Raw genomic sequence first — 15,321 nt, 5'->3', positions numbered from 1 at the left:
TCACTATTAAATTATTAAGTCAGATTGGGAAAACAGGCCAATTTTATACTCCTCTATGTGTTCATTCCTAAATAGGGAGACTTGAGAATGTTTATTTGCAATTGCCCCCTTTGCACTGCACCTATTCAGAAGCCATTTTAAGCTGGAGCACAAAAATGCTGGATTACTTAATCATGAGCTAGTGTGTATTCAGCTAACAGTGTGCTCTGAGGAGCACATCAAAGCATTGTACTTCAGTACATTAAATACATGTTAATGCCTAAAATATTGAAAAACAAATGTGACAGAAGTGGCTTTATATTAATTTACAGCTTAGAGCCTATCCCTTTTGTTGTTCACCAGGCCTGCATGGATCCCTTAGCCACTCTATAGTAAGGGCTGCAACGTCATCTCATGATGAAAAGACTTTTTTTTCCAAAGAATGACTTCTCAGACTTCTCAGCAACACATACATTTAACTATGACTGCCATCACTAGAGGTAGAACTGGTTTTGCCCTTTTCTTTGTTCCAGAAGTGGGAGGCAAGTGGATTTCTCTTTTTCCTGGTTTCACTTTATGTTGACATCCACTGGTGTGACACACACCAGTAGCAGCAATCTAGTGATACCACAGCAATTTCTGTCTTATAGAGAATTAAACTAGCAGTCAAATTGTACTTTATTACTCTGCATTCCTTCTATAGTTATACAACCCTGTCTCTCACCTTCTAGCTGACTATACTTCTCTGAAAAGAATAATTAAAATTGGATAAATATTTTATCAACACGACTGCAGTGGTTTTGGTGGTATCCCTCCCCCTCTACCCCAACTCTTTACCTTCTATCTATAGAAAACACTTTAAAAGTTCAAGACATTTTTATGCATGATTCTGACTGCGGGCTCTTCATTGATTTCTGAGGATGATCAAGCCAAGTATGGCAATGCAACAAGCACCTTAAGAACTTTTACTTGGTTCTAATTGAGACACTGTTTTTCAGATTTCCCTCCTGTTGTTTTCTGCTCAGTTCTAAAATGCAGATCAATACAATCCAAAGTTATTCTGGGTGAAAAAAAAATTATTGAATGTATCCAGCTGTGGGGCTTGATTAGATTTTCATTTCAGTAGTATAGATCAGGGTAACTCCACATAAGGCAAGGAAAACTCAGTACTCTCAAATGGTGTAATATCAGATGTAAAACCAGAACTAAATTCCATTTTTCTAATTTTTTCACTGGCAGTGCTACATCCCAATCCTGCATCAGAAGATTAAAGTACCTTATATGTAAATACAGAATTGTACAATTACTAATTATTAACTAATAGAATATTTAGATGGAGAGGAATATGCTCTTAACATCTGCTGTCAAGAAAGATAATTGGAGATGCTGCCTGAAAGAATATCAGCCTCTGTGCTTCAGATATCAGTGCATAATTCCTGTTAAAAGATAGGTAATTTTCTCAAGAAATGCTGATTGCAGGCATAAGTCAGCTCAAACAAAATGAAGGCTGGAGGATGAAGCATGGCTGAAATATGTCGATTTTATTTTTTTAATAACATAATGTGTTCCTGCAGTTTATTCTTATGCTCATTCATTTTCAAAAATGAAAACTAGGTGTCAAGCTTAATTTCAATATTATAAACGGAAGATAAAAAAGTCTGTTTTCTGCGCTGCAAATGAAAATAAAGTGGCAGTGCTGTGCAGTCTCTTGCCTATGTGCTTACACACCTCACTATAAAAGGATATTTCCATGAACACAGCATTTCTCCTAAAGTACATAATTTTCTAAATCTCACTAGAGCTATCTGCATAAGAAATCCTTTATGGGAGAGAAGTAGCCTGATTGGTCCACATAGAGCACTCTTCTTCATTGTTGCATTGGAAGTGAAATGAAATCAGGAGAGCATAGGGAAAAAGCCCTCAGATACCACAGTAGTAGTGAAAAAAAGAGGATATGCTTGAATGGAAACAAACAACAATTTCCCATCCTTCCCATGCACACAGAGTTTGTCATGCCAATATTTACAAGGTTAAGCAGAACAGAACAATGTTTAGATGGAAGCAACCCTGTATTTTCCTTATTGAAAAAAATACTGCAATAAAGCTCAGAACAAAAAGTGTTGGAGCAGTAGCAGAAAATGACACACCACTGCTGGGCATTATTATTCCTGTTCTCCTGAGGTCTTAATCTAGAGTCTGTTTTTTTGTTTTTCTTTTTAACAACTGGAGATATATAAATGCAAGGGGAGGAGAGACAGAAGTTATAGGCGACAACATTCTAAGGATCTTAAAATATTTGCAACACAGAAATCACAGTGACTAAATATACCCTAAGAGTACAATCTTTCTCCTTTTTTTTTTTTTTTCTTTTTCCCCCTTTCTGGTAAATCTCAGAGCATTTCAAATGTTCACTGACACAAGGTTCGTCAGAAGCTGAGGTTTTTTTTGTCCTCTCTATGAAATATATTTCTGCAAGCTACTGCCAGTAGGAAGATGCTTTTATGAGAAGCAAAATGCTACTGCGGGATTTACTTTCTCTGTATCCCTAGTTTTATTTAAATGTCATAAAGAGCTGGCAAAACCCAATTACTACCAGCTCTGCAGAGTCCTCCTTCAGCTCACTTCTGTGATCTACTGCTTTTTGTCCGGAGGGGTTTTAGTGCCGGGCCCGTTTCTCCGGCGGGGAGCCAGTGGCTCTCCAGCTGTAGGTGGCAGCAGCCCACAGCTCTTCTCTCTCAGCCTGGTGGAAGCCTAAAACCAGCCCGGAGACACAGAGCAGTGTGCCACTCAAGAGGCAGCACAACAAAATATGGATAATAAAGATTTTTCACAGCCAAGGATTTTTTTTTTTTTTTTTTTGAGGAAAGCATCATTTTGCATACACAGGCTCTTGGACAGTGTATAATTGTATAATCAAATCTCCAGAGCATAAAGGCATAAAGATGAGATTTGGCACAAAAACAACGCTTCTCATTTTGTATTCAATCGTATTTTTATAAGTTGGAGCATTCTGTCGTGAATGGCCTTGGGATACTTTTTTTTTGAGGGTTGTGGCTCAGGTTGCAGCGTCCTGGTCTAAGGAAAGCTAATTGCACATGTATCTGGCTTTGCAGTGTAACTTGGTACAATATATATGCAATCAGTGTCAAGGATATGACAAATAAATGAACATTGCCTGAGTTACTGAAAACACATATTATCAAGACTAGCTTACAGAAAATGCTTGTCAATTTAAATATCAAGGAATTAGGAACTGACCAATTCATACTAAAAAATGTCCACCCGAAAATATGGGCAAAAACATCCTGATAAGCAAAATCAATATATATGCATGTATACCAATTTACCTTTGAATACACCTCATAAATTATTTTCTCCTATATACATATTATAAAGATACAATAATACCCAACTGGCTTTGCTACTACTCAAATATTTACCCGTAAAAAATTGATCCAAACTGAGGTTTAACTATCTTAGTCGTCAGACAAATAAAAATAAAAATAAAAAAATGTTCATTTTAATTACCATTTTTTTACATATTCTGCTATTCTGCACCTAGCAAAATTAGTTCCTAACCACAAATGCCATCTTCATCTTGTTCATATTCAATCACAGCATTTCACCATCAAAGTACAGAACAAACTTCCTCTCATTTTAAAACTAAGTGTTATAACTCCACATCCGCTCTTAAATCATCACCCTAGCTTTAAAAATCTGATTGAACACAAACAAGCAACTGTCCATAAATAAAAAACGTCCAGATATTGAATCCTCCTCCATCTCAGTATTGACTCTTACCTTGCAGTAGCATCTATGTAAAACATGCTCTCCTACAGATGGAATTCACTCGTCCTTGCTATTAAGTGAAGCACAGCAGGACCCAAAGAGCATTTGCTGAAGCTGAAAACCGATGTTAGAATTCAGCCTTGAATTTTGAGCTGGCATAACTACCACCTTATAAATCTGGATGCAGAGTCTCAACACTTGTAAAGCTAGGAAAATGCTCCTGATTGCTTTGTCTTTTTCATTGCAGTTCAAGCATACATACTAAAGTTACATTTCAATGTTAAAAATGTTCCTCCACTTTTAATGCCTAACAGTTAAATAGGTATCTGTGAAACAGTTTGTCAACCTCATTGCTCTTTAAAGCAGAGAAATAGTAAGGATACTCCAAGACTGCAGCAGTATTTTACATATGAGTGGCTACTTTAAACTTATTGTGAAAACAAATGCATGTTTATATATTTTATTCTTGCTCTATCATCCCCGAAACACTGACAAAGCAATGAGCTGTTTACTGTGTCCTGTGTCCCACTTCATGGTTTAAGTGAATCTTAAGTAGGCAAATTTCACCCTGGGGAAGATGAGAGTAAAAGAATTGTACTGACTGAATCAGAAACCTAGAGAAAGCATCAGGAAAAGGAAATTGTAACTCTTTTTCTGTGTGTTCTCCAAGCTGTGGAGTGATGACATTTAGATCTTCTGCCTAATTTACAGGTTTGGTATTAATCACCAGGAAGGTTTGGTTTTTTGATGTGTTTTTTTTCTTTTTTTCTTTTTCTTTTTTTTTTTTTTTAATATAATGTTTTTTATAATGGGAGAATAGGGTTGTATTAGGCATGATCTGAAGGGAAAAAAGAATCATTAAATTATCAGCTCTAAATGTATCATAAAATTTGGAGTAAAACTGCCTTATGGACAGTATGCCTGAAGGAACAGAATGGGAGATTCCAACCATTCGGCAAATTTTCACTTTAATTTCTCTATGAAATCTGCTTGAGGAAAAGCTAAAAAAAGTTTTAAAAAGGTAATCACCTTTACAATACACAATTTATTTGTTAATGCTTCTTAACTGCAAATGATTTTCAGTTCAATTTACCCTAGGTTTTTCTAAACAGTTTGTTCTCTCCACTACATTAGTACTTTTTTCCAGGTAGTGACTCTGATCCATGTAACAATATCCTGAATACTAATGAATGTTAAGAAAAAAATCTGATTTGCATAAAATGATAACATGATGAAAATGAGCTTAGTGTGAATTTTGGGATTTAAATCAATCTCTGAATATTTTGGTAAGGTATGATGTCCATAATTAATCCCTCAAGGTATCCAGAATAGTGCTTAAATCTGGGTTAATGAGCTATCATGCTTAGTTTCCAACCTAGAAGTACAATGCACTATTTCTGGAAATGGTTTACAGAATGGAAAAATGGATGACTTATTGGGCAAATCTGACAACTGAAATAAAATCATGCTATACTAACATATTATGTTCTACTGCCAAAAACAATAGTTATTGGGTATTATCCAGGCTACAGATAGTAGTCTTCATGTTGTATTTTAAAACTTGTGCTCAAAATGCTAACCACTTGTAACTCAAACCACCCTGCTGTGAAGAATTGTTTAGATTAAGCATCTCTTAATTGGTGATATACCCTTCTCTAGCATATTTCTGTGTATTTTCCTTTGCTTTTCCAGACCCTATGATAGGAATAATCCAGAAGAAAACAATGAATTAAAGTTGTGAATAGGAGCCCAGGTGGCCAGGAAGGCCAATGGCATCCTGGTCTGGATCAGCAACAGCGTGGGGAGCAGGACCAGGGCAGGGATTGACTCTCTGTACTCGGCACTGGTGAGGCCACACCTCGAGTGCTGGGCTCAGTTCTGGCCCCTCCCTCAAAACAAGAAGGACATTGAGGTGCTGGAGTGTGTCCAGAGAAGGGCAACTGAGCTGGTGAAGAGTTGGTCTAGAGAGTAAATCATAGGAAGAGCAGCTGTGGTAGCTGGGGTTTCTTATCCTGGAGAAATGGAGTTTCAGGGAGACCTTATGGCTCCCTACAACTCCCTGAAAAGAGGCTGTAGTCAGGTGAGGGTCGGCCTAATCTCACAGGTAGCAAGTGACAGGACAAGAGGAGATGGTCTTAAGCTATGTCAGGAGAGATTAGAGTTGGACATCAGGAAGAATTTCTCCACTGGAAGGGGGTTAAGCACTGGAACAGACAGCCCAGGAAAGTGGTAGAGTCACCACCCCTGGCAATGGTCAGGAAATAACTGGAGATAGTTCTATGATCTAGCTGACAAAGAGATTGGTGGAGATTGGTGAAAGGTTGGACTAGATGATATTGGAGGTCTTTTCCAACCTTAATGATTCTATGATTCTAATTGCTAGAATTGTCACTGAGAAATATAGAAAAAAATATTTTATTTGCAGGACAGCACTCATGCATCTTGAACAAATGCTGTTCGTTTATATTTCATTAATAGAATTAACTCCTAATGTACTCCAGTTCATGTGTCTTTTGGGGATTTAACATAATTTCTCAGTGTCCTCATATTTGCAATTGGGGTGAGACACAAAATTTTTAAAAATTGCCCTTAGCACCCTCACTAAAAATATACTGTAAAACCCAAAATTATACCAAAGACAGGATGATTTTGGAGAAAGGAGCAATACATACAGCACAGCTATAGTCAGCATATAGTTTGTTTGAGTGCATATGTATCCACATGTGTTTGTGTTTTCACGCAGATATTTATGTCACACGTCACAAATTCCTCATGATTACAGCAAAGCTCAAGACGTGGTGACTAAATAATGAAACTTCACATCTTATTAATAGTTTCAAAGGCTGTTTGGAAAAAGAAAAGTGATAACATGACCAGAGCTTCTGAAACGGAAGGCTTACATATCCCTCTGCAATCCTGAGAAAATTTGCTGGGGAATGTAGAAAGAGCTGTAATGTAAGTAACAGTGATCCAAGTGATCAGTGATAATTGTGATCTAAGTCGATGACTAGTGCTGAACCAGAACAGGGGTGACTCATCCACACTTAGTTGACTTGAGGGTTCCTGGATGTTCCTCCCAGCAAAGCTTTGCTGCCTAGCTCCTCCTCAATTCCCAGCAGCTGGTTGTACTTGGTTAGAGGCTTGGATGGTCACGGGGCACAGTTTTGATCTGACCAGTGCACAGACCCACTACGAGATCAGCAATGAAGCTGCCTTCTGTCTCCAGGGTGATGACTCACCATCACACCCCAGGCACTGGACTGGGCCAGTGGAGCCCTTATGACTGGCAGTTTCAATAACTATTTAAAACAAAACTTCTGGCTCTGAGCAACTGGTTTCCATCTAAGATCTTCACCTTGGGGGCTTCCTGAGGTGCTCACTCCCACTGGAATTTTTTAGAACTTGATCTCATTTTTATTATAACTTATTCAAATTGTTCATGAGTGTGAAAACTTGCTGGCACATATGTGTTCTTTTAGGTACCCAGCAAAGTAAAGTATCCATTCAAGTATTCTACATTTTAACATATACTAGTGTATATGTTCTTCACTTCTAGTGAAGAGTTCTAGGTACAAACATGAGTAGGATGTCCAAAAACTCACATGACTATGACATCATATGAAATATATATTCCATATTGTCATCATGATAATGACATCAGCTTTCAAGGTGCAGTGGTGTAGTGATTTTCATTGTTCCACAACTAGTCTACAACAATGCTAGATATCTCCACTAATTATGGAGGAAACAAATGATACAGGCCTTCTTCTGACCTCTTCTACTGCGAAGTAAACTGAGGGAGGTCTTGGTAAAGGACAAAAGGATTTTTGTGGTTCTTTTACATTCATATTTCCAAAGATATAGATTTCAGAAAAACAGTCTTCAAAAGTGGTTATTTCATACATGTTTTTTTTCCTAGACAGTCTTTCCTGAAGAGGGATGTACTATTTTTCTAGCAGGACACCAGGTAATTCTTAAATCTCTGGATGTTTTGAGAATAAAATAACATATTGATCTTTTATGTTCCCCTTACTTTAGAGTAATACACAACTTCAATAAGTCTTCCCTAATTAAAAAAAAAAAAAGTCCCTTCTTCACAACATGCAAGAACTAATATATAATCTGATATAACTGGAGCCAATTGTGAGGAAGACTGTATAAAGCACCTCATGTATTGGCCCATTCCAATGAATGAGAAAAAAGTGAGGTACTAGTGAGGTTACCTTTGCCTTTGAATAGTCAGCTGGACACTTATGGCTCTTTGGGCAGAACGTCTCCTCTATTTGTGTCTTTCTGCTTCCTAAAATCTGTCTTTTAGCTGGGTTTGGCTTCTTAAAAGACACCTAATCTAAATTCATTATATGCATACACATGGAGCTTTGAATTCTCATTAATATTGCAGAACTACTATTTGTATTCATCTTTTCAGATGATCACAAAGTTGGTTGGTTTTATTAAATTCCAAAAACGTGATTTCCAACTGAAAAAAAATCCCATTTTTATAATTCTAAAAGGCAAACTTAAATGAGTGTTTTCTGAGAAAGAAATAAATTACAAAACCAAATCTTGTGTCATGATAACCTTTTATATCAAGATGATACTTCAGATTTCTCAAATTCTCAAATTCTGTTTGAACACTAAGCATGTTTCTTGAAGCTAACAAGATACCAAAGGCAAAGAGAGTTTCTCTAAAGCATAATCAAAACCTGTTCTGTTCTGTGACCTCTGATAAGCTTATTTGTTTTCTTTCAATTATAAACTCCCAAACAAGGTTTCAGAACAATCAAGTTCTAACCCATTCAACCTCCATCAACCACATTAGTAGTTCTCTGTTATTTTCAGTACTTGAAGTGTAGAAATCTGTAATGAGTAAGTAGGTGTGTATGTTAGGTCAGCAGCAAAGGAAGAAATGTTCTGACATGTATTCCAGATACTGCAGATTATCTGATGGTTTGACCACTTCCCCGGGCAATGTGTTGCAATATATAAACATTTTGGTTATTTTTTTCCTCTTAATATCCAATCTAAATCTCCCCTTCTGTAATCTGAGGTAATTTCCTGTAGTTCTGTCACTTATTACTTGGGATAAGAGGGAAACACTCACCTTTCAGGTTGCTGTAGAGAGAAATAAGATCCTCACTGAGACTACTTCTCTCCAGGCTGGACAACTCCACCTCTGCTGCCCTTCTCTGGACACACCCCAGCACCTCAGAGTCTTTCTTATAATCAGGGCTCAAAACTGAACAGAGGATTCAAGGTGTGGCCTCACCAGTGCTCAGTACAGGGGGACAATCCCTGCCCTGACCCTGCTAGCCACACTATTGCTGACACAGGCCAGGATGCCACTGGTCCTCTTGGCCACCTGGGCACTGCTGGCTCATGTCCAGCTGCTGTTGACCAGCACACCCAGGTCCTTTCCCACTGGGCCCCATTCCAGCCACTCTGTCCCCAGCCTGTAGCTCTGCATGGGGTTGTTGTGACCCAAGTGCAGACCTGACTCTTGGTGTCATTGAATGTCACACAACTGGCCTTGGCCCGTGGATCCAGCCTGTCCAGGTGCCTCTGCTCAGCCTTCCTGCCTTCAGCAGAGCAACACTCCCACCCAGCCTGGAGCTCTCTGCAAATGTACTGAGGGTGCACACGATCCCCTCATCCACATCATCAGTACTAATTTTTCATACATATGCTACATGCTAATAGCAAACAGGCTGAGCTCTACTATTTGTCAAGATTCATAGTGAAATGAAATTCTTGCTAAGAATCTGCACACTACTTCTCCAGTTGGAGAAATTTGTATGAATAGTGTTTTAAGCCTTTCTGTTTATGCTTAAACATCTCACTTTCCTTGGAAAAAGTATTCAATTAATTTTGCTGCTATGCTGTATTTTAAAGCTTCAGAATAGATACCCCTTCTGGAATTAAAGCTATCAGAAAAGCTGATTTGGTTGTTCTGTAATTCATAGAAATAATACTGTATAGAATTTCTGTGCATTCAGTCAAAACATCCCAAGATGACTGGTATAACAATGGCATTTGCTGCTGTTTCAATACCTCCACTAAAATTTTAGCAATGGTAGCTTCTCTGATTTAAGTAAAATTCAATAGAGATGATATATAACATGATATGTAAAAAAATTTGTGTAGAGCTTGTACATTATCTAAAGAGTAATGAATTTGAAGTCCTATTTATTTTGTATTCTTGATTTTCTTACATGCACTGTTTTCAGTGTGCCTGTTTTCACACTAATTGAATACTAAATCTGTGACTCTGAGAACATAAAAAAATTGATTTTCTCCCAAACATTTTTAATAGAATCACCACAATACTGCCTAAATTAGAAACAAGACACTTTATGGTTTGCATATCACTTTTTCTAACTTGCTTGTTTTGATTATTTTTCAATTGCCAGAATTTGTCATTACTACAATATTTCTATGAAAAAATTGTGTTCTGAAGCAAACAAATTCTGAAGATATAACCTCATTTTAATCACTAGTAAAGAAGTTCCGTATTTTAAAAATGTTTATTTAAAAAGAAAAACTGTTCCATACTAGTATATCCAATAAAATTTATAATTTTATATTTTGCTATGTTCCCATACATTATCATAATAAATTTCCTGAAGTCTTACAGATATTTTGTTTAAAATGTAAAACATTATCACTTAATGCTGTCAGCTTAATGGAACATGGCTTTGATTTCTCTGTCAAATCTCTCCTCCCTATTACTATAATCTGAGGAATATATTGTCCAAGAAATTAAATATTATAACATGGGAATCTGTTTCTGATGCCAAGACTGAGACACACCTTGTTTAATTAATTCAGTCTTGAACCAGATATCCTATCAAAACTGTAGATTAGAACAATTTACTGTCTAATCTTCAAGGACTAGAAGGCATTACATTTTATTTTTCTGCTCTGATTTAAGTAAAACTAATGTAGGAGAAATGCAGATTTTATTCAGAAAAAAATTGTGCAAAGTTTTTATATGGGACATAAGCCAAATTAATTCCTTCTACCAGAAAGGTCATTCTAGGTAAATGAATTTTCTATTTGTTAATATTTAATGCTAGGAAAATTGGAAATTAAATTTTCTCTTTTGCTTACTTGACTTTCTTGTGAGAATATGATGAAACAAAGACACATTCAACAGGAATTTTGGTCATCATGGAACCATCTTTCATCCTCCTCAAGTATGATTTTTTTCCTTAATAAGAATGGCATTATGTTTTCCAAAGATCATGAGGCACCTCAAAGGATGAACATCTCTCTTCAGGAAAAGAAAACAGCTTGGAAATAAATTTAAATTAATTATTTTCTTCTCCAAAATCGAATTTGAAGTAAGAAATAGGAAAACAATAGGTTCCCAAATGGAATCTCTTTCAAAGGTATCAAATTCCCACTATAGTATCTAATCTCATTAAAAGAACAGGACCCAAAAAATCAAGTCCCCAAAGTACTCTTCCTAAATAATGATGTGTATACATCTAAAGCAGTGAGAGAAAATCTGTGAGCAATTCTAAAAATTTCTCCTGCAATGCTCTTGCTAGTTTTGGAGAAATGCTTCAGCGTTCCTTAGATTAAAAATGGACACTTGCTTGTTCTAGGGTAACGATTCTGTCTTTAGGTCAAGAAAGACACAAACCAGATTTTGCAAGCTGGAAGTAGACTGCAGCTCTCTGCTAAAAATGTGAGAAAAGAATCAATAAAGGCATAGGAGCCTACCTTTAGATTAATACCTTCAGCTGAAACCTGCCATAACACACAGTTTTGGCTTATGGGCACAAGCAAGCATAAATGCATTTTTTGACACACGGCTGGGAAAGGATCACCAGGATTAGCTTTGAAAGGAAAAATGAGATGTAAAAAATGTTGAAAAGAACATTTTACTGTTTCCAAGCTTAAGCTCTTTCATTGTTCTCCTAAAAAGTCACATTACTCTTTCTACTGTTTAATTAATATTCAGGATACTTAAAGGACACCACAAAATTTGTTAATTCATTTCATCTGATCTCCTCAGCACCTACATATAAGATATTCTATCACTTAACCAAGTTCAACCATAAAATAATCTTGGACTTACATGGTAATGTAATCTTGAACTCATTCTCTATTTTTTTTTCTAAAAGACATTCAAAATGCTATCAGATGAACTTTAGAAAAGAGTTTGAATAGCAATTTTCATTTAGTGATCTGTCCTTAAAGGCTTAAGGGGAATTGCATGATTTCTGAGAATGCAGAAAACACAGTTTCTGATGCATGTATTTAAATATTTTTCTATTTTTAGCTGAAAAGGTACTATTCAAATGAGACCTAAATGTCTGGGAAGGTATCTCTTACATTGTCAGGAGATGAAAATTGAGAATTTAAATTCCTCGTTTATTTTTGTTGATTAAAGCATACATGGCAATCGAAATCTGAAGATAAGTGTCTCTCTATTGAAATTTATTGCTAATTGAGTTTGATTTTTCAGTCTTGGTTAATTGATTAACATTAATGGACCCATCTGCTGCATCAATACATGGGGAATAACAACAGTAAGAATAATCATTGTGAGAATAGTATGAGACACTGCAAACATCATTGTTTGTGGGAGCAATTAACTTCAAGATTGTACTTTGCACTATAAAAGCTAAGCTTGTGTATGTTTACAATTTTTGAGCCTTTATACAATTTGAAACAAATACATTAATCAACTGCTACTAGTGTAGTGGCTGACATAATTGTCAAATCATTGGTGAGGTAATTTGGTGAGTTTATTTCCCACACACAGATGTGTCTTCTTAATTAACACTAAGCTTGGTTTGCAACATCTGGCTCATATGATCAGGGGGCCACAGAGAATATTAAGAGCTTCATAGGTTAATCCTTCCATGCCCATTTCAAACACATCCAAATCCAATGAGATTTGAATTCCATAGAACTATGTGGCATCAAACCCTTAAATTTACTGAATAGTTGTCATTTTTCCCCTTCTGAAATTTACCAGTCTCTAGAATTCCATGTTAGTGTGAATTTAAAGTGCAGTAAAAGAGCTAGGGAACTTGAAAATGTGCTTTTTAAAGGAGTAGAGCATTTATAAAGGAGACTATTTTGTTTTTTATCTAATACAGAATGACTATGTAAAGAATTAAAAATTTAGATTTCAATTGAAGCATTCATGGGATGCAGCATATGTTTAAATACTCTTGCAACCAATGGTTTTTATTCTGTTGTGCAGGCTTTGGCTGGGATAGAGTTAATATTGTACACAGTAGCTGGCTGGTGTGGGGCTGTGTTTTACATTTGTGCTGAACACTGTGTTGATAACACAGTCAAAGCCTTTCTGCTCCTCACCCCACCACAGCAGCACAGAGGCTGGGTGGAGACACAGCCAGGACAGCTGACCCCAGCTGACCCAAGTGATATCCCAGACCACAGGCATCATGCTCAGTGTATCAACCAAGGGGTAAGAAAGAGGAAGTGGGGCACATTCCGAGTTACATTGTCTGCCTTCCCAAGTCACCATTATACATGCTGAGCTGTTTTTCTGTCACCACTGCTCTGCCTAGACAATTTAGGGCTGTGTCTGACCCTTGTTCCCCTTTCTGAGCTTGATTCTGATCCCCCACTGATGTCCCAGGCCTGCCTCAGCATGTCCCTATACTCAGGGATGTCCCCAGTGCCCAAGGGCTGGGTCTGTCCTGATGCCCCACCTGGTGCCAAGCCCTGCCCTGGCACGGCCCTGGGAAGTACCTGGTATAACCAATGACCAGAGCACAGGATCAGCTGCATCCTGAAGTTTTTTGTCTGAAAACTAGGTATATTCTATTTCCTGTCTTCTTCTACTAAAATTACAGATTTTTCTTCCTTTCAAATAAATTTTTTTTTGCATAGCCATTGTAATTAATAGGCTGAACACTACAGTAACATTTTTGTACTCTGATTATGCGAAAAGGCTAGTAACTTTCTTTTAAGAATAACTGTAAAAAAACATTTCTTAAAAAAAATGCCTGTCCACAGTCAGCAATATGCATTGATAAACTCCAATCTTCCTTACAAAAACATGGCAGAGATATTTTCTATGTAGTACTTCACACTCTTTCAGAAGCAAGCCATCTAATTAGTTGCCAAGCACTTGAAGAATAAAATGCAATGAAAAATATAATTGTTTTCTGTTTGCCACTAAGCAGTGTAATTGAAGCACCTGGCAAAAATCTTGCTATGACATCAGATCACTCATCACTCACATGTGAATCCCATTAGGCCCCATGGATATATGTCCAATTGACTTAAAAGTTCCCTAATCTGATTCTTGTCCAACAAATCTTCCTTTCTTCAGACTTTCTCCTAAAGGAGAGGAATAGGATTCCTGGAGCCCAGTTATCAATAAAGACTAAGGCAAAGAAGGCACTTCAGTCTTTCCTGAATCGTTTGTCACCAGAATTCTTCCCCATTCAGCAGCAAGCCTATATTTTCCTAGGTTTTCCTTTTGCTGCTGATATCTTCCCTTTGCTGTTTTGCCTTGCACATCCCTGCCAGATTAGTCTCCAGATGGGCTTTGACTTATTCCATATCTATGTGGCTGGATTTTTTCTCTGTACTCTGCCCAGATCACCTGGCCATGCATCTTATTAATTAATTTATTAATTATTTATTATTAATTTATTCAGGCCGACAGTTGATTTCCTGCTTATTAAAATGAATCATTCTTGGGTTTGGAGGAGGTGATCCCTGAAAATCTGTTGGCTGCTGTAGAAAATAATGAAAATCATGAAAAGCATGCTACTGCACAACCACTTATCCTTGGTTTGCACATGCCCAGTCTTCCATGATGCCTCTGGACAGAAGAGAAGTGACCTATTTCAAAACAAAAGCATTCCTGAAAAGGGCCCAGGCCAGCAGTTGGAAGGCAGAAAGGCAGGGAAAACATCCAATCCTCGTGAATTATTCAGGACACAAATTCAAATGAAACTGTATTCCATAATGGCAGCTGACATGCCAAGCAGTAGAATGGCAGAAATACAGTAAAGACCAACAGAGAAAAAAGAGATTGATTACTCCAAAGTACACACTCAGTTTCACCAGACTGGCAGGTAAATTGTGTGTTTTCATAAAACTGCATTGCTTTCATTTGTGCTCTAGTCAAACAAGACTTAGAGGTCAAAGACCTGCTTGGTGTTTGTGCGTTCATAGCAGTCAAGACAGCCAGGGAAGTCCCTCATAAATTTGTACAAGATCTCCTCAATCTAGGAAAAAACAGAGTGGGCCAGAATATCAAAAGAACTTTAGACTGTTTTGTTCAGCATTTGCCTTGAAGTACAATCTTTTAAAAATTTGGCAGCTACTTCAGAAATTCTATAATTTCTAAACAGAAATGTATTCTAAATGCTGTGTTCCTTAGATAATGATCAAGTTGCTATGGCTTAAAAAGTTACTGTGCTCCTACTGAACCATTATTCAGCTGAACTATCATCCTCTGTGCTTTTAACTCATGTTGCTTTCAGACTCCATTTCCTCTTTCAACATGGTGCACCTTAACTTTCAAAGGTTCTTTGGCAATACCTTTGC

At 37.1% G+C, this 15,321-nt stretch overlaps 1 protein-coding gene across 1 annotated transcript in view; it reads right to left on the bottom strand.

The window, feature by feature from the left end:
- The window catches only part of EYS (EGF-like photoreceptor maintenance factor), a 789,024-nt gene that overhangs the window by 88,889 nt on the left and 684,814 nt on the right, over positions 1 to 15,321 (bottom strand). The window lies entirely within an intron of this gene.

This window comes from Sturnus vulgaris, chromosome 3, assembly GCF_052056855.1.
Source record: "Sturnus vulgaris isolate bStuVul1 chromosome 3, bStuVul1.hap1, whole genome shotgun sequence".
NCBI classification, from domain to species: Eukaryota; Metazoa; Chordata; class Aves; order Passeriformes; family Sturnidae; genus Sturnus; species Sturnus vulgaris.
This window is presented reverse-complemented; position numbering and strand designations above follow the sequence as displayed.